Genomic DNA, 20,827 nt, shown 5'->3' with positions numbered 1-20,827 from the left:
CAATTGCTTACCAGAGATATAGATCATTTGCATCAGCTGTGTTCAAACATGATTTTAAGAGCCTAGTAATGAATCATGACCTTGGTAAGTCCTGCCTTCCTGGGAACCTTGTTCGTGGTTGTCATTGAGATCAGACACCAGGCTGCACGATGTATGTTGCTTGTACTCTGTCGTCTGCTGCCTCCTGCCTACTCCCAGGCAGACCTCTGGAGGTCGGAGCCTGAAGGCTCGACAAAATGACTTTCTAGTACTCAGGGAAGCTTTAAGGAGAGGGGTTCCCATTTTCTCTTTCCTTGTTGGTTTGTGTGTCAAAACTCAATAAAAGTTCACGAGTCTCAGCTGTATGGTGGCCACACCTTATTCGAAGGCGGAAAGCCCTTATATTTCCAAAAGGTTTCACATTCGGCATACTGTCCTAACCTTATCAGCTTTGTTGGTATCATTCCAGCGAGGCCTGACAGGGGAAGATAGGTGAAGGATCTCCAAGGACACACCGCAGTAAGTCAGCTTTTAGAACCAGAGCTTCTGAATCTTGGCAGGACTTTTTTCTTTTCTTTTCTTTTTTTTAAAGCACACCAGTATTTTCCAAACTTCACACATAGTTTTTACTGTATACATGTTATATAACATACTTGTCTTCGCAGTTTTTTCTAAGTCAATTCATTTATTTTAATTTGATCATATCCTGATTAACAATATATACAAACTTATGGATTTGGTGTGCATATGCATGTTAAAATACTTAACTATTAGAACAAAAATAGTGTGTCTGTATATTATGTTTACAGTATAAATGTACTACATTCAGAAAAATTAGATCATGCCAACATTCCCAGAGACTCTGTGCCCAAGGGAGATAGTCTTTGGTGATCAAGTCATCAGCCAGACTTCTGTTGTCTTAAGCAGCTAAGAAGGTGGCTGGTTAGCTATTTAGTTATTCTATTTACAGTATTCCTATCTTGCTTGTCTTTATTCCCAGCAAGCAAAGGGTGGATTTGCTTTAGTATTTGTAATATAAATGACATAGACATATACAGTCATGTATACCAAAAACCTTCATCCATATCTTATTTGTGATAGAAGCTAAAGAAGAACTTCCATTACTTTTATATGAACTGTCTAAGGAAACAGGGCCTTCACCAGAGCCATGAAGCTCAATATCCAAGGGAAGCAAGAATTTAATAAACATAACTGTATTTGGCCTTTCTTGGCTGGGCTTTTTTTTTTTTTTTTTAATAAGTTTTTATACCATATTCTTTGTTTTAATAAATCTTTTACTCTCAGCCTCTGAGGAAAACAAAAGAGATAATAGAGAGAATAATTAGGGAAAGACCCCATCGTTGTGCTCAGTGTTATCTTCTCCAGGTGGTCTCTGCCATCAGCGTTAAGGAGACCATGCTCATGGAGAGACCAAGACCTGTCCTGCTACCCTGTGCTGCCAGCAGCAGTCACTTATCCTCCTCTTTCTCTCTGGTCTTTGCTGGAGTCAGAAGGGCTGTGTATGGGACTGACTTCCTTTTACAACATAAAAACTACTTAAAATGATTAACCGAATTCCTGGGTCTCTTCTTCCCCAGCTATGAGAGAATGTAAGATCAGAGTTCTCTGGAAATTTGGAGCCTCTCCAACATCCTCAAAAATTAAGGACCTAGTTTTACATGGAAAATCATGGCAAGATGGGTTTCCTCAATGCTTGTGGTCTGTTCCTCTCTGCTACATTGTCTACTCCAGGAATACTCCTTTTATTCATTTGTGATATATCAAACTGTAATTTCCAGGGAGTGAGGAAATGTCGATGAGATCTTGAGACTTGCGTGTGTCTCGAGTCATGGTGGTAAATGAACCAGCCTGAATGCTGAGCTCTGCTTGGCGGAGAAGGGTGATTTGCTGAAGTCCATGCATGCGCAATGTTGGACTTACCTTCTTCTTGACATTGACATACTATTTTGCTCATTGGAAGAGCCCTGTGTGGACAGGTCTTTTGAATATTTGCATTTTATTTCCGGAGTTGCTCCAGAGTTCCAGAGTCACTTACTTGGGTAAATGTATCACTTCGCATACCCCCTTACCTCATTTTCTAGAGGAAAGAAAAGCAACCAAGTGACAGGCTGGCAGCAAATTAAGCTATTGGGCAAAAAATTGCATGTGAATAAATAGGTGGAAAGGTGGCAAAGTACCATTCTGTCTAACCAGCTATTGGGCTGACTTCGAAGACATTAAAACATCCAGGTAGTGAGACTTAGGCATCTCTACATTAAGATCTTACACTTTAAAATGAAGAGGGTCAGAGTCAGATGTTCTCTCAGGTCCCATTTGGGCCCTAAACCTAATCCTGCTGACTTCTGCCTATGATTCTGATCCATATCATGAAGGCCAAGAATGAAGGAAATAAAGGAGGAGAGCGAGCTTAGAATCTTTAAGAATTAAGAGTTTTGAGGAAACCTGAGCCAACAGTTTGTTAAATCTTTTTAGTGAGGTTAGGCAATGGGCGAAAGAATGTTCCCCAGGCATACAACCCCTAGTGCCTAAGCTAACTGGCAACCTTTTCAAAAGTAGTCATCATCAGGAACCTTAGATCCATCTTACATCCCAACAACGTTTTGATAGTTACTGACGCAAGCTGTGGCTTAACAAGGAAACCAGGACCCTTGATTTTATATTTAAAATTTTTATTGACATGTAATAATATACATGCAGACAAGTACACATTTGACAAATATACAGCTTAATGAATTTTCACAAAGTGCACATAGTCACTTGACAACCCAAATAAACAGAACATTGCCAAGCACATTAGAAACCCCTCCATCCTCCCTTCTGGTAGCTTCTTGCACTGCCCCCGCCACCTGCACTGCCCCCGCCCCCGTCCCCCACGCTACCTGCAGCCACTGTCCTGATCTTTAACAGCACAGATTGTTCTGTTTTTGTATACACTATAAATGAACTCATGCAGTATGTACTAGTTTGTGTTTCGCTTCTTTTGGCTAATATTGTGCTTGTGAAATTCATCCACATTGTGTGTGTTTAGTTGTACACTATTCATTCTCATTGCTGTAGAGCAGGGGTTCCCAACCTTTTTGGCAGCAGGAACTGGTGCTCCTGTGAGAATCTAATACCCGATGATCTGAGGTGGAGCTGAGGCGGTGGTGTTAGTGTGGGGGAGCAGCTGCAAATCCAGATGAAGCTTTGCTCACTTGACCCCACTCACCTTCTGTGTGGCTGGTTCCTAACAGGCCACTGATCGGTACTTTCTGGGGTCTTGGGGTTGGGGATCCCTGCTGCAGAGTATTCCACTGTGTGAATGTGCCACCTTTTATTGGTCTGTTCTACCATAGATGGGCATTTGAGTTTTCAGTCTTTGGCTTTTATGAATAGTGTGTTTGGAAATGTTCTAGGATATGGCTCTTGATGAACATGGGTCCACATTACAGTTGAGTTTATACTCAAGTGGAATTTGAGTCCTAGGGGCTATGTATGTTCAGCTTTGAGATACTGCCACTTTTCCTAAGTTATAGCAATGTATGCTTTTACCAGTGTGGGAGAGCTTCTCTCCCTCACATTCTCAGTATACTTAGTCTTTCCCATTCTTTTTACCTTAGCCATTCTGGTGGGCATGTAATGGTATTTGTTGTGATTTCTCACTCTTTATATTTGATTCTGAAATACTTGGTTATGTGCTTATCATAGACTTCGTAATCTTCACTGTTTTCAGATAGTGACCTTAGAAAGGCATTATTATTTTAAGTTTTCAAAGAGACTGACGTGTTCTAACAGACTCCCTCATCTTTCAGCTGTTCTGCAAGAGAGGAGCTTATGGAGTTGCTGTGTTGCACTAAATAACATTCTGCTCTTGCCATATGTTTGGTTTTTGCAGTGAGATCAGCAGAAATAAGAACAAGGTCCAAATCAAGCCAGCTTAATTTGGTCTAGCTGAATTTATTAGCAGCAAACCTGGACATTTATATTTCTATATAGGGGAGTCGGCAGGTGAAAGATGGATAAGTCTGAAGCTTGTTCACATGGAGGGTCCTGTGAGACCAAAATGATTCTCAGGTTTGGAGTGGGATATTCCCCTCCGGCAGTCCAGTAAGTACCCTGCCGGGATAGAGGGATTGCAAAGAAGAAAAATGAAGAAGTAGCTCAGAACCACTTGACAGCCAAAAGCACAACCATAGTGTTACTTCTTAGGATGGAGTCCAGGTTTTTCTCTGGGTTGAGGCAATTTCATGATCTGAAAAATTTACTCTGAAGATCCTGAAGGAAAATTTAAGCTCGACTAGGAAATAGTGCTGGTGTGTGAAGCATGTGAGAGAGACCCAGTTCTTATGTAAGTGGAAACTGGCGATATGATTCATTCTCCAGCTATTTTCCTGAGAGTTCACACCCAGCATGGGAAGGTGATTAATGAAGAAAGATTTGGCATCATTGTTTATGCTACTACTTTTGCCATTTCTGCTCTTTGAGGGCCCATGTCAGGTGCTCAGTGAATGAGGGAGATGAGGTGGGGTGAGGTCTCTAGAGCCTGAGGTGCGATTCCTGTGGTCCACAGGTGAGGACCAGCTGAATAGATTGGAGCCCTAGTCTTTAGTGATGGGAGTCTTGCTTAGCATAGGGTTGCTGTTGCCAGAAAATGAAGCCACTATGGGCTTTGCAAAGAACCAACTTTATTAGGATGACAAGATGCTGTTTCCTAGGACTCCAATGGCTTTTTTTCTCATTAGCCACCCTTTGGATTGTGTAAGGTAGGTTGTTGGTATCCCTTTTAGGAAAAGTCTCCAGAGGTTGGTAGGGTCCTCAGGGGCCCATTCTCGATTATTGTGTTGGATAAAAGTTGAATGTATGTCTATGTTTCGGGAATATGACTTTCAGGACTTTATGCTATTACTGTTATTACAGATGTGCCATTATATTGGGCAGAAGGAGATGAGAGTGGCCTGAAGGAGAGTGTGTGCTTATGCATGTGTGTGTTGTGTAGTATAGCAAGTGTGTTTTTGTAGCTGAAAGGAAGGAAAGAAGTCTTTTTGAGCACTGATAAGAGTGCGGGTCTGGACTTTTATCTCATTCAATCTCATTTGATTCTTCATTTTGTATATGTGAAACAGTCTTGCAGGGCTTGATAATTTTTAGACTAGTTACCTGGGAGAGTGTAAGGAAAGGTAGATGTTGGTAGCTGAAAACTAAAACGAAAGCCACCCTCAAGAGGAAATATATCATAGAAAGACATGCTTCGGCCACCAATCGAGCAGTTACCCTCAGCAAGGACATTAGTTGAAGTATTTAAGAAATATGGTTGCATTTAGGGCCTTCCTACAATACCACTGTGCCAAACAAAGCAGGTTTGGTTACTAGGACTTTTTTTTTTCCTTTTGGAAGGCAAGCCCCTGGGGCTCAATACCTGCTGTGGACTTCTGACTTTTATAGTCAGAAAGAATAAGGCTGGGCTCTTATCTAGCTGCTTGCTGAGAAGAGGGCCTTTTAGCTGCACCAGACTGAGTTCCCTGAGAGCAGAAGCCATGTCTTTTGTATCCTCAGTGCTGAGCACAAAACTAAGTGTTTCTTCGACTGAAGGGGGAAAACATGAAGAATTTAGGGGAAAAAATGGGTTATAATTTTGGAAAATGTTTTAAGCCTTGCCCTTTCCCCAAAGGATTTGACATCATTTCCAGAAATTGCCATTTAGAGTCATTGAGAGCTGGCTTACAGGCAGGCGATGTCCATTGAGCAGCAGCCCCCAACCTTTTTGGCACCAGGGATTGGTTTCGTGAAAGACAATTTTTCCATGCACCACGGTTGGGGGTGTGGGGAAGGGATAATTTCGAGATGATTCCAGTGCATAACATTTATTTTGTACTTTGTTTCTATTATTATTACAATGTAATGTATAATGAAGTAATTATACAACTCACCGTAATGCAGAATCAGTGGGAGCTCTAAGCTTGTTTTCCTGTAACTAGATGGCCCCATCTGGGAGTGATGGGAGACAGTGACGCCCGAAGTGTGTTGCTTATGTCCAGTCTACTCTGTAATCTTGTTTTGGTTGCTGTCCCTGCAGAAAACTCTACTTCACAAAGATAGGGTGTTGAAAATGGAAGCAGGCTCTTCACTGCTTATGTGGCAATCTCAGGATATTCCTCTTTGACTTTAATCTAGAACATATGGAGATTTGAAGTTGTCTCAAACATACGTTTAAGGCCACTGTCATTTGCGATCTCTCATATGCTCAGTTTACAATAGAGCTTGCACTTCTGTGAGAATCTGATGCCAGGTGATCTGAGGTGGAGCTGAGGCGGTGATGCTAGCGCTGGAGAGCGGCTGCAAATCCAGATGAAGCTTAGCTTGCTCACCCACATCTTAGCTGCTGTGCAGCACTGTTCCTAACAGGCCCTGGACCACTACCAGTGTGTGGTCCGGGTGTTGGGGACCCCTGCCATAGAGAGTAGATAAGATCAATATCAATAAATGCTTCCTGTTACTATTATTATTGGTTACCAGGATGTATAATAGGAAATGAGTTCTTGGTCTTACTTTTCCACTTCCTTTCCTCCTCAAAGGAAGCTCATTATCAAAATGCACAGATGGTGGTGATTGTGAGTCAACACCGACTGCAAAAAAATCCATTGTAAAATTCAGAAGTACTTTGTTCAGATACCTTACAGCAGATCATGATGTGCCTTCTAACATGTTGCCACACTGTGCATGAGGAACTGTGGCTCTGTGGTGCAGAAGAAAACTCACAGCCTCTGCCTTCTGTGGACATCACTGCCACAAACAGACTGTTCATTCATCGTCAGTTTGCAATTGTCACTGCATGACAAGCTACCTCAACATTTAGTGGCTTGAAACAGTAAGTTTTTTTTTTTTTTTTGGCATTTAAGGGACCGCAGGTCAGTTGGGTGGTTCTTCGGTTCTCACATGTGTTCACTTATGCAACCTGGGGTTCAGCCTGCTGGGCTTTCTTATGTGTTTGGGCGTTGGCAGGCTGAGTCTGGTCTCTGACAATGATAGCTGGGCTCCTTTCCTCAAGGTCTGCCTTCTTTTTTGTTAAAATTTTATCTAGTTTCAAGTATATAGTACATTGGTTAGACATTTGTATAATTTATTAAACTATCCCCCTGATTACTCTATCTTCTCCCTGGCTCTACACACAGCCATTACATAACCACCAACTGCATTCCCTCTGCCATGCTCCCCATCCCCGGGACCATCAATCAACTACTAATTGGTACTTGTTCAACCCTTCACCCCTTCTTCCCAGCTTCCCAACTCGCCTCCCCTCTGGCCGTCATCACCAGATTGTCTGCTGTTTTTGTGAGTCTGTTTTTGATTAGTTTGTCCTTTCTGTTCCTTAACTTCCACACATAAGTCTGTGCTCTTGCAGCAGGCTAGCCCAGGTTATTTATGTGGTCCTAAGCCGAAGTATGCAATGAATGCTTTTTGAGGTCCAGGTTCAGAACTGGCCCACTGTGACATCTGCATTTTATCAGCCAGAGCAAGGTGTGAGACTAGTTGGGATCCAAAGAGTAAGGATAGAGGTTCTTGGTGGGAGTTGCTGCAGAATCTCATTGCATGGGGCATGGAGACAGGAGACCGTTAATTGGGGCCATCGATGCAGCCAATCTATCTCACTCATTCTTTTGTTCATTCATTGTGTAATCCTTCTTGTGCCCCCTTGAACTATCCTTTATTCTCTTCTTGCACTCTGTATTAATTAAAACTCAGGAAAGACTGGACTTTTACTGTGCATAGTCTCTGAGGAAGCCAACACGATGAATAAGATACCAGCCTCGCCCTACAGAAGTTCATAACCAAAGGGGTGGAGGAGATGGACAGGAAGGCGGCCAAGAATGAGGGAACTGGAATGGAGCCCAAAGAAGTTTGTGTACAAAGTGGGCTGTAAACCCAGAGTAAGGATGAACCAAGCTTTTGGGTTGGGGCGGCTTTCTCAGAAGAGGAATTATGTCACCCAGGAACTGGGAGCAGGCAATGACTAGAGAGCAGGGTGAGAAGAGAGGGTGTGCAGCAGGTGAAGTGCCCGAGGGGGCAAAAGGACCTCAGTAGTTTGTTCCTGAGTGCTTGATTTAATTTAAGGGTGGGAATGGGGTCGGAAAAAGTGTACTTGGGCTGGGTAGAAAAGCCTGTGAGGGTTCAGCATCTCAGACATCATTAATGGCCAAAAGGGAGTTGTTAGCAGGTTTTTTTTTTCTTTCACATTCAAGTGACTCATGCACTTTGAGGAACAGACTGTGATTGTTGCACCCTGATGCCTTTGCCTCATCAGGAAGAGGAAGACGGGAATGTTCTGTGGATTCCAGACTGTGTTGAGGTGCCCTGGGGTGCCACAGGATAGTCACGAGGGGGTCAGAGGATATTATAAAATTTTTAAAAAGCAAAACAAAAACAAAACACACAGCTACGTCTGCCAGATACCACTTAACTACTGCTATTAACTTGTTTGGACCTAACTACAGTTGACCCTTGAACAATGTGGGGGATAGGGATGCCAATTTCCTTATATAGTCAGAAATATGTGTATAACTTTTGACTCCCCCAAAACCTAACTACTTATTAGCTACTGTTGACTGGAAGCCTTACTGATAACATAAACAGTCGATTATCACGTATATATTATATTATACACTGTATTCTCACAATACAGTCTGCTAGGAAAAAGGATATTATTAAGATCACAAGGAAGAGAAAATGCTTTTACTATATTCTAAAAAATCCTTGTGTAAGCAGACTCTTGCGGTTCAAACCTGTGTTGTTCAAAGATCTGTTGTACTTAGTAAATGGAGCTTGTAGTAGTTACTCCCTTTGGCCTGAGGGCACCCTGAAAAAGCTACTGAATCACAAACAGTGCAGTAAAGTTGGAAGGCTTGAGTGTGGGAATGTATGGGCAACTTAAGAGTACTGGGTTCAAATCCTGCCCCTGCTTACAATTAGAGGTGTGACCTTGGGCAAGTGAGTTACTTTTCTCTGACTTTGTAAAGTGGAGATAATACCTTCCTCCCTATGGTTATTGAGAGGAACAAATGAGTTTGTAAAAGGAAAGGGCTTTAAATAGAGCCTGTCACATGTAAGCGCTAATATTGGATGCTCCCTTAGTACCATTATTAATTTAGTAATGTCACCATCTCCGGCTGTCGCTAGCTCAGTTGTCTTTCTGTAATGGCCACAGAAGCGCAGCATGGGTACCTGGGTCGGGGGAAAGAAGGCCTGCAGAGACGTTCAGGAGCCTTCGAGCAGCAAACGGGACATTATACGCTGTGCGAAATTGCAGGCTGAAATGGGCGCTGCTGTACATCTTTATGCTTATCCATAAAATCCTAGTTCTCCACTGGCCTCTCATTTCAAGAAACTTACTTTCCAAATGCTGCTCAGGTTTCAAAGTGAGGTGCTCGGGCTCATTCATTCATTCATTCATTCATTCATTCATTCATATTGTCTCTTTCCAATGTACTGCAACCCCTGCCCCCAGAAGTGAAATAACCTGTCTCTACAATAAATGGCTCAGATGAAAGGAACATAGGATGGTGTCTCTGCCTTGTCGTTTCCGGCATTAATGGAAAGGAGCAGGACGGGGAAGTGCTTGTGCAAGTGCCAGCAGGTGCTCTCCGCACACCGGGTAGGCTTTTATTTGTAATCACAAGCTGATTTGTGATGGCTTAGGCAGAGCATTGTTCCCCATCTCCCATTGGTCTCCTCTTTTTCTGAAGAGGGCATCAGATTGCATTGGTTAGATTCTCTGTAGTCCTGAGAGGGAGAGAGGGACAGAGAGAGAGAGAGAGAGATAAAGGAAGATGCTGTATTTTGTGTTACGAAGCAGGGATCTGCCCGCTTTTCTTCTCAGTCCTCTCCTTCAGTCCAGTGCCTTTGCTCCAGGGAAGAGAAAGTCCCCTTTTGTCCAGGGAACTTTTTCTTTTCTTCGTCTCCACAAATGTCACCCTGACTCCTTCTCTCTCTGACTTGTAACTGGGAGTTGGCCGTGGCCTCATTTCTCATTCTGATCTTATTCTTCTTGGATTCTGCCAAATCTCTTTTGCATTGGTTTTTCACCTCAGCACTCTATTCTGTCAGCAGTTCAGTGAGCCCTTTCCAAGCTAATTTTTCCCCATTTGCTTTTTAATTAGTTTTCCTCTCCTTGCTTCCACCCCTCTGTCCTGCTGTCTTTCAGTGGGTAACCAGTACTAGTCCCAGGATTTCTTGCATGCTTTTAAGAAAATGTGGGTTGGAGCAGTGCCAATCATGGTTATTGTTTCCAGGGTTGTGACTTTGCCTTGAAATTTTCAGATTTATTCTTTCGTCATCTCACTCTATAATAAGACATGCGACTGTTTGCAGGCAGTTCATGATTTGTGTTAAGTTTTCAGAGGCAGGGACTTGGTACATTGTATAAAATATTTGTTGGAAAGGATTCATATTTTAAAAATAAAGTGCTCTGAGTAAGTTAACCTGTATCTTTAAGTCCTCACGAAGACAGGAAGCAGATTTCCTTTCATAAGATTTAGACATAGTCGGTGAACCCCCTGATGTGTTAACCTTTGGTGTCTCTGTATTTTGGGGTTAAGAGTGTTCATAGCCTTTATGAGATTCCTAAAAGAGTGTATAGCCCCAAGTGTTAGGAATCCCTGCCCATTTAGAAAGCCTAAAGAGATTTGAAATTACAGTCTGCAGTCTGGAAGAAAAAGGATAGAGGCTGCAGGAGCACACAGAAATCTGTTCCACTGTTTCAGGTGAGGATAAAACCCTTATCAGGAGGTGCACGAGTCCAGGTATACACAACTATGGCATCTAAACAAGGGGTGGTAACAAAGGAACTTGAGATTTGTTTTTAAGTGCTCCCCCAGCCCGTGTACTAATTCTTACCTCTTTGAGTTGACTGATGATAGAGTGTTAGACCTTGAATGGAATAAAAGAAAAAAGTCATTGCCTTAGGAATTTCCAACCTAAAGCATACCACATCAAGTTCTGTCCTCTGTGGTGAGTTAGCTCAGCTCCTTAGAGCCTGCTGTAGTCAGCAAAGCACAAAGGGGTTATGGGTCCCTGCTGAAGCTCCTAGATCTTTACTGCTCAAAGTGGGGTTAACAAACTGGCAGCAGCATCAACATCTGGGAGCTGTTTGGAAATGCAGATTCTTGAAGGCCCCCTGACTCAGAATTTGCAATGTAGTTAAATTCCCAGGTGATTCACAGGCTCAGGAACATTGGAGGAGCAAATTCTAGGCTCATCCTGTTTCATGGACAATGGCCACATCTCTCAGAGGCATTGTCATGGGCACGGCTCCTCAGTGTTTTAGATTGTTCTGATTTCCTATCATTTTTATGACACATTCTAATACGAAGTGATTTAGATGCAGGTCTGTCTGCTTATATGTGATTGGTTTAGTACCGTTCTGTATTCGCAGGCAAATGTGTAGATTGGAAAAATAATCCTTGACTATCTGCTTGAGGTCTGGGGATGGGAAGATACCATTATGCTCACCATATGCAATCACCATAGAAGGGGCCGGAAATTCAATCAGTAAGACACTGGTTCTTTGAGAAGTCTGGTCTGGGGAGATGAACATATAAAAGGGTAATTCATCTCTTACTGTGCCTTGTGATGGCTTCAGGGACCAGAGAAAAGAGTGGGTAGTTTTTTGCCCTACTGCTGGGGTGTTGCTAACATCGGTATATATTGATAGGTGGACAACCCAATATGATGAAGACATTTTTAGAGCTTTACCAGACTTCTGACCTCTTCAGGGAGCTGCCCTAATTCCTCTTCTCACTGTGAATGTATAGCAGCACCTTTGTGTTTGCAAGTAGTTTAAGTGCTCATTCGTTTAGTTACTGGCCTGCTGGTGGGTGGCCTGCTGGTGTGTAGCAGGAGAGAGAAAGTTTGTTGTGGAGTGCTTGTTCTGCTCTGCCCTGGGGCTGAGAACCCCTGCTGCCCATTAAGTGGAATGACTTCCTGCTATGCCTTTTGGTCTTTGTGATCTCAGATTGAAGGCATGTAATATTTAAATTTATTGCTTTTCTTTCAGAATTGCCTGGCTGAAGCATGGTCACTAATCCCCATAGCAGAATTAACCCCATTTGAAAATTTAGGAAGTGGATTTTGACTCTCTTGATGAAAGATTTCTAAGAGTTTTGCAGAATAAAGAAGCAACGACCCTGTAATATTTGTAACTTTCTGTTAACAGGTATGGAACAAAAATTATATGGGAAACCAGAGAGTGTCTGCAATCAGCCTATTGCCTTCTTTATATTTATTTTTTAACTAGAAGCCCTTTTCTATACCCTGACGTTTTCATCCTCCTTTGCTTGGCGTCAAATAAATTTGAGATCATATTCTCTAATCACTTAGCTGGGCAAGCTTTACAAGCATGGTTAGCTGATTCTTTGAACCTCATGTATAAAGTGGGGAGAAAATATTTCAAAAGGATAATTAAGAATGAAGTGAGATGGTGTATATAGAGGGTCTAGTAGAGTTCATGCAGTTTTTTTTTTTTTTAATTGAGCACCTAGCATCTAGCAGGTGCAGTTGCTGGGAACTGTGTGTTAGGCACTGTATTGAAATATGCTATGAATAAAGATAACAGATAAGACTTCATTGAAGCTTACAGTCTTTTAGTATATGACCAAACTAAAATGCTAATAAGCAGGTAGCTAACACAGATACATAGAGCAGCCTACAAAAGTTCCATGCTCAAGGGGCCATGCTCCACTACTCCATTCCTGCCAAAGTCCCCTCACAGGACAGGGTTCAGTGTTAACCAGATAGTCCTATTTTTTTTTTTTTCCTTCAGGAGATACCAGACACTCAGATTTTTATGCGAGGTCTCCCTGTTTTTTAAATATTGGTAACCAATTAAAAACGTCCTGACCCAATTTCTGGTATAGCTTCAGATAATAAGGGTGTATCCTCATCAACAAATATAATTGTGATGTTTTTCCCTCTTTGGCCTACCTCTTCACCACAAAGCAGAGCTGTGATCCTCCACCCATCTCCTTACCTACAGGACACATTTCTGGGGTCTGTATTCCAGGACATGTCTACTCACTCCTCCTTGTGAGTTGTGGGCCACAACAGTGATAAACTTGACCTTGGAATGGCCACTTGTCTGTGAAATAAAACAACTTAAAAAGGCCATACTGGATTGAGCTCTGGGTATAGTGTTTTGTTTGTTTGGTTTACTACTCTATTCTGATTGCTGCTTCCACTTGAACAGAAAAATGAAAACCTAAAATATTGAGTTTTAGAGACTAGCTATTCTTGGCAGGACTTGCACTTTTATATTCATTCTCTATACAGGTTAGCATTTATGAGCACTTAAATTCTGATTTATGAATTTTGCCAAAAACAAACTAACAAACAAAATGGTACCTCTCAAAAGACATTGGCACCAACCTCTTTGTTAGTATGGCTTTTTTATAGGTTGTCATCTGGAACAGCTGCACTCTTATCTACATAAACCGTTGAATGGTATTGTATGGTTACTGGGAGTGAACGTGGCCGGTAAGGCTTCCTCAAGGAGACAAGGTGTTGGTTTCCTCTAGGATCCTATTTAACTATCATTTTCTTCAGCCCCCTGTGCTTTGGAGTGGCAGTGGCTGGTGCTAACAGGTTATCTTGCCAATGGCTGTGGAGCATGACAGGTGGGAATGCTTCACATTTCTTTTACCTGGACTAGGGCCCAGATTTCGAGCTTTTCACTCACCTGTCATCTGTCAGAGAGACAAAACAGTCTGATTTAACGGCTCAAAGCAGGGAAGAATTGGATCCATAAAATACCGGGCTTAGGGTGGTGATTTCCAAGTGAGAATATTAGCATAAAATTGGAAGGACTTATGTGGTAGGAGTAGTTTAAACAGCACAGAATTAGTGTAAGATCTTTCCCAGCAGTATTGCCTGTTCTTACAACATGATGTATTTGTGAGGGGTGCATGCATGTGTTTTAGGAGGGCAGGAAAAGAACAAGAGTGAAATGGAAGATAAGAAGGGTGTTCCTTAGATGGGAAAGGTGAGAATTCACAGGAAAGTTGAGAAGAATTCTTGGCATTTATAGATGTATAAACACTTAGGGTTGCCCCAATGCAAATTACGGAGTAAGAAAAGCCCCAGTTAAAATTTTTGTTTCGCTTTTGGTGAAAGTTGCCTAAAGTCTTCCAGTCAGAGAATACTACACAAGTGTCTTCCCCCAGATATATATCTGGAATTTCCCAAATGTACTTGACTGTACTAAATGTGCCATTAATGATTTATGGCCTGTTAACTCCAAATTTGTCCCTTTTGCCTGCTCTGTGAAACTGGATCTGGGCCCCTCTTTGCAGTTGGCACAATTTCAAGCTTTGTCAGCAGAGGGCGGTAGAGAGGCACTCAGGGAGGAAAGGATTTTATTTCCCCATTCTGTGTGTTCTCTGGGAGGGCTCTTCCAGAGCATGCGTCTTCTCCAGTGTCCTGCTCCTGTGGGATCTTGTAGTCAAGAGCATCAATGGCCAGCAGTGTCCTCTGGCACCCCTTTGGGTGATTTTGTAGTAGAGTGCCTCCAGTGAGATACCTCCCTGTGGACCGCTTTCCCTGGCACCTTAGAGCAGTGGTCCCCAACCTTTTTGGAACCAGGGACCAATGTTCCTATGAGAATCTAATGCCTTATGGTCTGAGGTGGAGCTGAGGCAGTGATGCCAGCGTTGGGGAGTGGCTACAAACACAGGTGAAGCTTCCCTGGCTGGCCTGCCACTCACCTCCTGCTGTGTGGCCCAGTTCCTAACAGGCCATGGACCAGTACCTGAGGTTGGAGTTCCCAGGCTTAGGGGACACATTTTCAGCAAATCTGGCCAATTGGCACCACAGTGGCTTCTGTGCCTTCTCCAGCACAATCAGGATCTCTGCCTTGGGGTGGGTACCTTTTCCTTAGGTGTTCTGTCTCTATCCCAAGAGTAGCTGCTGCTCCTCACAGCTGGTCTTCCTATATGTTTGGAGTTCTTTGTATTACTTCTTACTAATCAATCACCTGTTATGCCAGTCTCTAGTTGTGGTTAATAATTGTTTATATTAAGCTTCTGTTCAAATTACCATGTGATTTCCATTTTTTGATTGGATTCTGATTGATATAAGACCTTTAAGTATTGTCAAGAAAAATTGTGAAAGACTGAAATAGGCAGAAGAGATAACTTAGTATCAAGTGCACCCTCCTGGGTTATCTGTGCCTTTCATTTTCTTTGAATTGTTTTACATTTTGGCTAGTTATAGAAAAATGATAGTAGTGGAAATGATTCTTGTTCATAGAAATGCAAATTAATTTTATCCAGTTGAGGTACTATTGATCCCTCTCAAGAAACCAGTATTTTAATATGTTACATTTATTTCAGCATTCCCGATTGCCTACATATGTGTTTGTTCTTTGTACTTTTGAATCTGTAATATCCTTCTGGTTCCCTCTTTAATTAATGAGCTAAATAAAATTTTTGCTTTCTGTTCATTTTATATTTGTAAGAGTCATGGTTTTATCTTTAAAATATAACAGTATGATGCATTAAGGAGCTCAAGAGATAGGTCCACTTAGATTTTAAAATACTATAGAATAAGGTATGATATGAATTGCTAGGAAAAAAATGATTTAAAAGCATTTTTAATACTTTATAGCTGGGCAGAAATAGAGAAATAAAATCATTTTATTTGTAAAGAGCAAATAAAAGTGTTTTGAAGATAGAAGACTCATACCAACAGAATTGGAAAAATATTTACAAGTTATATGTCTGATAAGGAATTTATATTTAGAATATATTAAAAACTCTTACAACTCAATAATAAAGATAACCAATTTTTTGGAATAAGGGCAAATAATCTGAACAGGTAATTCCCCCAAAAGAAACACAGATAAGCCAATAAACACATGAAAAGATTCTCACAGTCGTTAGTCATCAGGGAAACGCAAATCAAAATCACAGTAAGAAACCACTTTATACTCACTAGGATGACTATAATAGAAAAGACAGATAATAACTAGTGTTGGCGAGATGTGGAAAAATTAGAACCTTCATACACTGCTGGTTGGAGTGCAGAGTGGTACAGCCACTGTAGAAACCATTTTAACAGTTCTTCAAAATGTTAAACGTGGAGTTTAGCAAAATGTTAAATATAGAATTGTGTGACCCAAGAATTCCACTCCTAGGTATAAATAGAAATGAAAAAAATGTCTACACAAAAAATTGGATGTGAATGTTTATATAGCAGCTTTATTCATAAGTCATCAGTTGATGAATAGGTAAAATTTGATCTATCCATATAGTGGAATTTTATTTGGCCATAAACAGAATGAAGTACCGATTCATGCTACAAGAATGAACCTTGAAAACATTGTGCTAAGTGAAAGAAGCTGGTCACAAAAAATCACATATTACACGACTTTATATGAAACATTGAAAGTAGGTACAGCTATAGAAATAGGAATCAGCCTTGTGCTGGGATTGAGGATGGAGGATTAGGAGGTGATAACTAAAGGGTACGGGTTTCTTTTGGGGGAGATGGAAATGTTCTAAAATGGATTGTTGTAATAGTTGTGCAACTCTGTGAATATACTAAAAACTGTTGAATTGTATGCTTTCAATGGGTGAAGTGTGTGGTGTGTATTATAGGTTAATAAAGCTGTTACCAAAAAACCTAACCTAGGCAAATAAACATCAAATAAAGCACATTCCTCAGTGGTGGGTACTAAATGCTACCAGTGCGTGAATGTACAGAGCCACCGTTCACATGTCAGAAGGTCTTCATGGGCTCTTTTTCGATGTCCTCTCATACATTACTTTTTAATTTGGAACACCGTTTCCTTAAGGAAGATTATTGCAAAATGAAATGAACAGCTGCATTATTTTTTAATGGGTATTCCTCCCCACCCCCACCCACATGAGAAGCAGTTTAGAGAAACCGATGCTTTATCTGAACCTTTATTTCTCCTGTTTTTCTATCACTAAAGTATTTTAAGGTCTTATTTTACATCTTTTTCTCTTAGGATCTTGTGATAGTGGCTGCTGAAGGAATCTGTAAATTGGTAAATTAACTAATTGACAAATGGTACAGAGCCAAAATAATTTCTAGAGTTTCAATTGACAGAAGCAATTCAGAGAAAAACCAAATGGGATAGAACAGTGAACCAAAAGTAATAGTATAAGCTGTATTAGGAATAAATACAAAGTCTTGCACACAGGTTCAAAACAATTATACCAGCCCAAAATGGAGAAGACCTGGCTTCATGGCAGTTCCAGTGGTAAATGAAGCCGTGGTGAGTTTAACTGGGGTATAGTGGGGAGGAAGGCTGAATAAGAGCCAAAGATTGTTGTGGCCTCCAGAAAACTTAGCTCTGTTCATACCGCAGGTCAAACACTTAGTAACAGAACGGCCAGAGCAGCCACCTAAACACACTTCATCTCAATTTCCTCACATGTGAGATGTGGATAATAGTCTACCTTATTAACTGTTGTGAAGATCAGCCATGCTCACATCTGTGATGCCTTAAAGCTGTACTTGACACGCAGTGGTCATGATACGATAATGATGCAGATGATAGAAAATAGTGTTGGAAGTAGGGAGTCCAGATTAAGGGTGATGACAGCGCCAGTACTGGGCAAGAATCAGATCCTATGGGGAACACTGGGACCTAGTTAGTAGAATTGACTTAAGGGGAGTGCAGGCGGAAGGTCGCCCCAGTGGGGGAGGGGCTGGGAGATGTGAATGCAGTTTCAGCAAAAAATAATTATTGTGAGTATCTTTTGTGGGAAAACGTCTGGGTTAGTTGCTGTGGTGATAAAAACCTCATATCATGTACATAATGTGGCATAAACTAGGGCTTGGCAGTAAGGGCAGCCTGGGTTAGGTTAGTACAGAGTAGTAAGGGGTCTCTGCACTTTCCTGGTATCTCTATTTTGGGTTCCTCATCTGTAAAATGGATACAGTATTAACTGAGTATTAGTTAAGATTCCCATGAAACACCTAGCTGGTGCATAGCAAGCAGTCAAGAAATAGTACTTGTCATATAACTTAATATCAAGGGAAAGAGATATATACAAAAATAACTAGGGTACAGACATTTAATGTAAGTCAAAAAAGAGAGGGCTCTGGGATTTGAAGAAGGGAGGGATCTTATGTGTTTAGGGCCTGACAAGTCAGTGTTTCATTTGAAAACAGTCTTTTAGTGGATGGAGATTGGGGTGGAGGTTGGAAGATGATGTGAAGAGACAAATTTCTGATGCTCAGCGATAGAAGGGATTCTTTTAGGTATAGAGAAAGTGATAGAAGGTAAACTGTTTTTGCGGTCTCTTCCAGCTTTTATTATTCTTGGTAGTTTAGAAATGTTTATTTTGTTGAAGGGGTTCCTGGAGTTTTAATGCTCTACCTCAAGCAAATGCCTTTCTAAGTGAAACCTGAGGAGCTGTGACAGTCTGCCCAGGAAATATTTGTGCAGGGGCCCTCTTCCTATTCTCGAATAACCTGTACTTCTACAAGTAAGAAAAACGTGAGAACATTTGTTGACCAAAAAAATTAAGTCAGATTTCCTGTGGCATTTGCTTTTATAGGAACGCTGGAATCCGGGCACTCTCTCCTGTGGGACACATCTCAGTTGGGTGGACCTTTTCGAAGAGTAGGTATAGGGTCAAATGACTGGGTGTGTGGCTGCGCATGAGAATGATCTGATCCGACAAGGATCATGTGGGTGGTGTGGATGAGCAATGGCCACCCCTTATCAACCTGCGAGAAAGTTGTCCATCTCCCTGCACTCTATGCCCCATCAGATAAGGAAAAGGATATTTTCCCAGTAGAGGAAGAAAACCGTTCTGTCGGCAATATGTGCTACAATAACACTGTTGCCCTGTATAACCTTTAGGTAACCTTCTTCATCCTCCCTCACAGACCAGCTTCTCCATTTTCCTGTCTTGGTGGAGGACGCACATTTCCTTGGCCACCCAAGCTAAAAGTCTAGCAGTCATGTGAGATTCCTTCTCCACCATTACTTCCAGTTAGTCTACGCCATTGTTGGCTGATGAGATCTCTTAGATGTTTCTGGTTCTTGCTCTCTACCTACCATGACTGCTGGCACCCTGCAGAGGCCTTTATGTGACTCATGGCTCACTCGGAGTTGCATGAACTGCCTCACTGGTCTCCGGTCATGTCCTCTTCAATTCCTCTACACAATAGCAAAGAGCAAATATGGCAGTCTCTCCACTCTTAAAAGTCTCCAGTGATTTACATTGTTTGGGGTGGTGGTTCCCATTGAGCAGGAGAGTTTTTTCAGAATCTGTTGACCCTTTTCTGAGTATTGAGGTATGGGTCCCATCCTGCATGCATAAGTAAAACGGGGGCACGGGGGAAGGGTTTGGGGCTACCTTACCATGAAAAACCTCTTTTTAAGTAATTTTAAAAAATAACTCTTTGTTTTGAAATAGTTATTTCCCAGGAGGCTGAGAGAAGAGTACAGAAAGGCCCACAACACAGCTTCCCCCAGTGGTATCATCTTACACACTCTAGGTCAATATCAAAACCAGGAGATCGATGATGCTACATTGCTGATAAGTAAACTGCATACCTGAGTAATGCTTTTTAATGCCCATTCTCTTGCCAGGGTAGAATGTAGCATGGCTTGTTTCGTGAACAGCTGGGTTGTTTCTTGTCATCACTGGGACATGTTTTAATTTGGGAATGGCATGGACATTCTTGACTCTGGGAGTGATGGTGGTGTTTGTTATGTGTAAATGTAAAATGTTAATAGCTACTAGTTTATTATAAAGTAGATTATATTCCCACAGAGCTTGCCAAAGATAGATTTGATCAATGTAATTCTATCTAGTGACCTAAGGTCATCACTTTCTTTTGTAAAAAGTCAGAACTCCCATGGTCGGTTTTATGCTAGAAGAACAGTGCAGACGTTTATTCTTCTTGAATCTTAAGATACAGTTGATTTACAATTATGTCAGTGTGAATTGTTTCCCAGACATGTGTAAATCTTGCTTTGATTTATCTTATTTAGATTGTAAAACATAAGGGTACAGGCTTGTTTTATTGGGCTTGTTTTATTGTTGTTTTTTGGTCTTGTTTTCGTCGTAATTCTAAAATACAGCATCTACTAGGGAATGGCTCCATGCAGTGAATCATAAAGTGTAGTTTTGCTCTGAGAGATGGAATATAATGCTGGGTTATAACGAATTCAGGGGGATGGATTTCAGACTTATAGATGCTGACTGAGGACATTCTTTGAAGTGGCGATCTTTTACTGGGACTGGGGATTGGGTTTTGTGACTGAGAGCTGCTTGGCTTCCTCATCAAAACTGATGGACAAGGTAGAAAAATCCTTTGCATCAGTTGTGGTGACATTTCGCTGATGCTTGTCTGTGTTTCGGACAGATTTGCTTACATCTTTTGGGAAGGGGAACTGAATAGCGCTAAGAAAACAACTATCTGCTTCAGGATAAAACTAGGTCAGAGAAGGCTGATCTTAAGTTCTAAAATCAAGCAATGGTGAGTCCTCCCACCCGACTGGGGCTCCTTAGAGGAGTCACGAGACTACTACTTCACTCTCATCAAGGGCCAGGCACTGGGCTAGGCCCTTTGCAGATTAAATCTCTACCAGGTGGATGTTTTACAGATGAGGAAACTAGATTTCCATTTCTGTAACTTTCCAAAAGGGACACAGGGCCAAGTCATGTCAGTGCTGAGATTCGAAACTGGGACTAATCCTCGTGTCTTTCTACCATACCAGATTTTCTCTCCAGCCATGCAAGACACTCGGGTTCAGCTCTGACCCTGTTGAATAATTCCAAAGCAGGCTTCCGAGAGAACGAGAGAACGCCACAAA

At 41.6% G+C, this 20,827-nt stretch overlaps 1 protein-coding gene across 12 annotated transcripts in view; it reads left to right on the top strand.

Annotated features, from left to right (window-relative positions):
- Positions 1 to 20,827, top strand: part of MGAT5 (alpha-1,6-mannosylglycoprotein 6-beta-N-acetylglucosaminyltransferase) — a 321,573-nt gene that overhangs the window by 80,202 nt on the left and 220,544 nt on the right. The window contains exon 2 of one of the 12 annotated variants that reach the window (XM_016164005.2): positions 18,555 to 18,619. The exons of 10 other annotated variants lie outside the window; for them this stretch is intronic. The gene's annotated coding sequence lies outside the window, so the exon portion shown is untranslated. Of the gene's footprint in view, positions 1 to 18,554; positions 18,620 to 20,827 lie in introns of those variants that run through there. One more of the 12 variants, XM_016164000.2, reaches the window with a different exon arrangement.

Source organism: Rousettus aegyptiacus, unplaced genomic scaffold (genome assembly GCF_014176215.1).
Source record: "Rousettus aegyptiacus isolate mRouAeg1 unplaced genomic scaffold, mRouAeg1.p scaffold_m13_p_2, whole genome shotgun sequence".
NCBI classification, from domain to species: Eukaryota; Metazoa; Chordata; class Mammalia; order Chiroptera; family Pteropodidae; genus Rousettus; species Rousettus aegyptiacus.
Note: the sequence above shows the minus strand (reverse complement) of the source record. Positions and strands in the feature narration are given on the sequence as shown.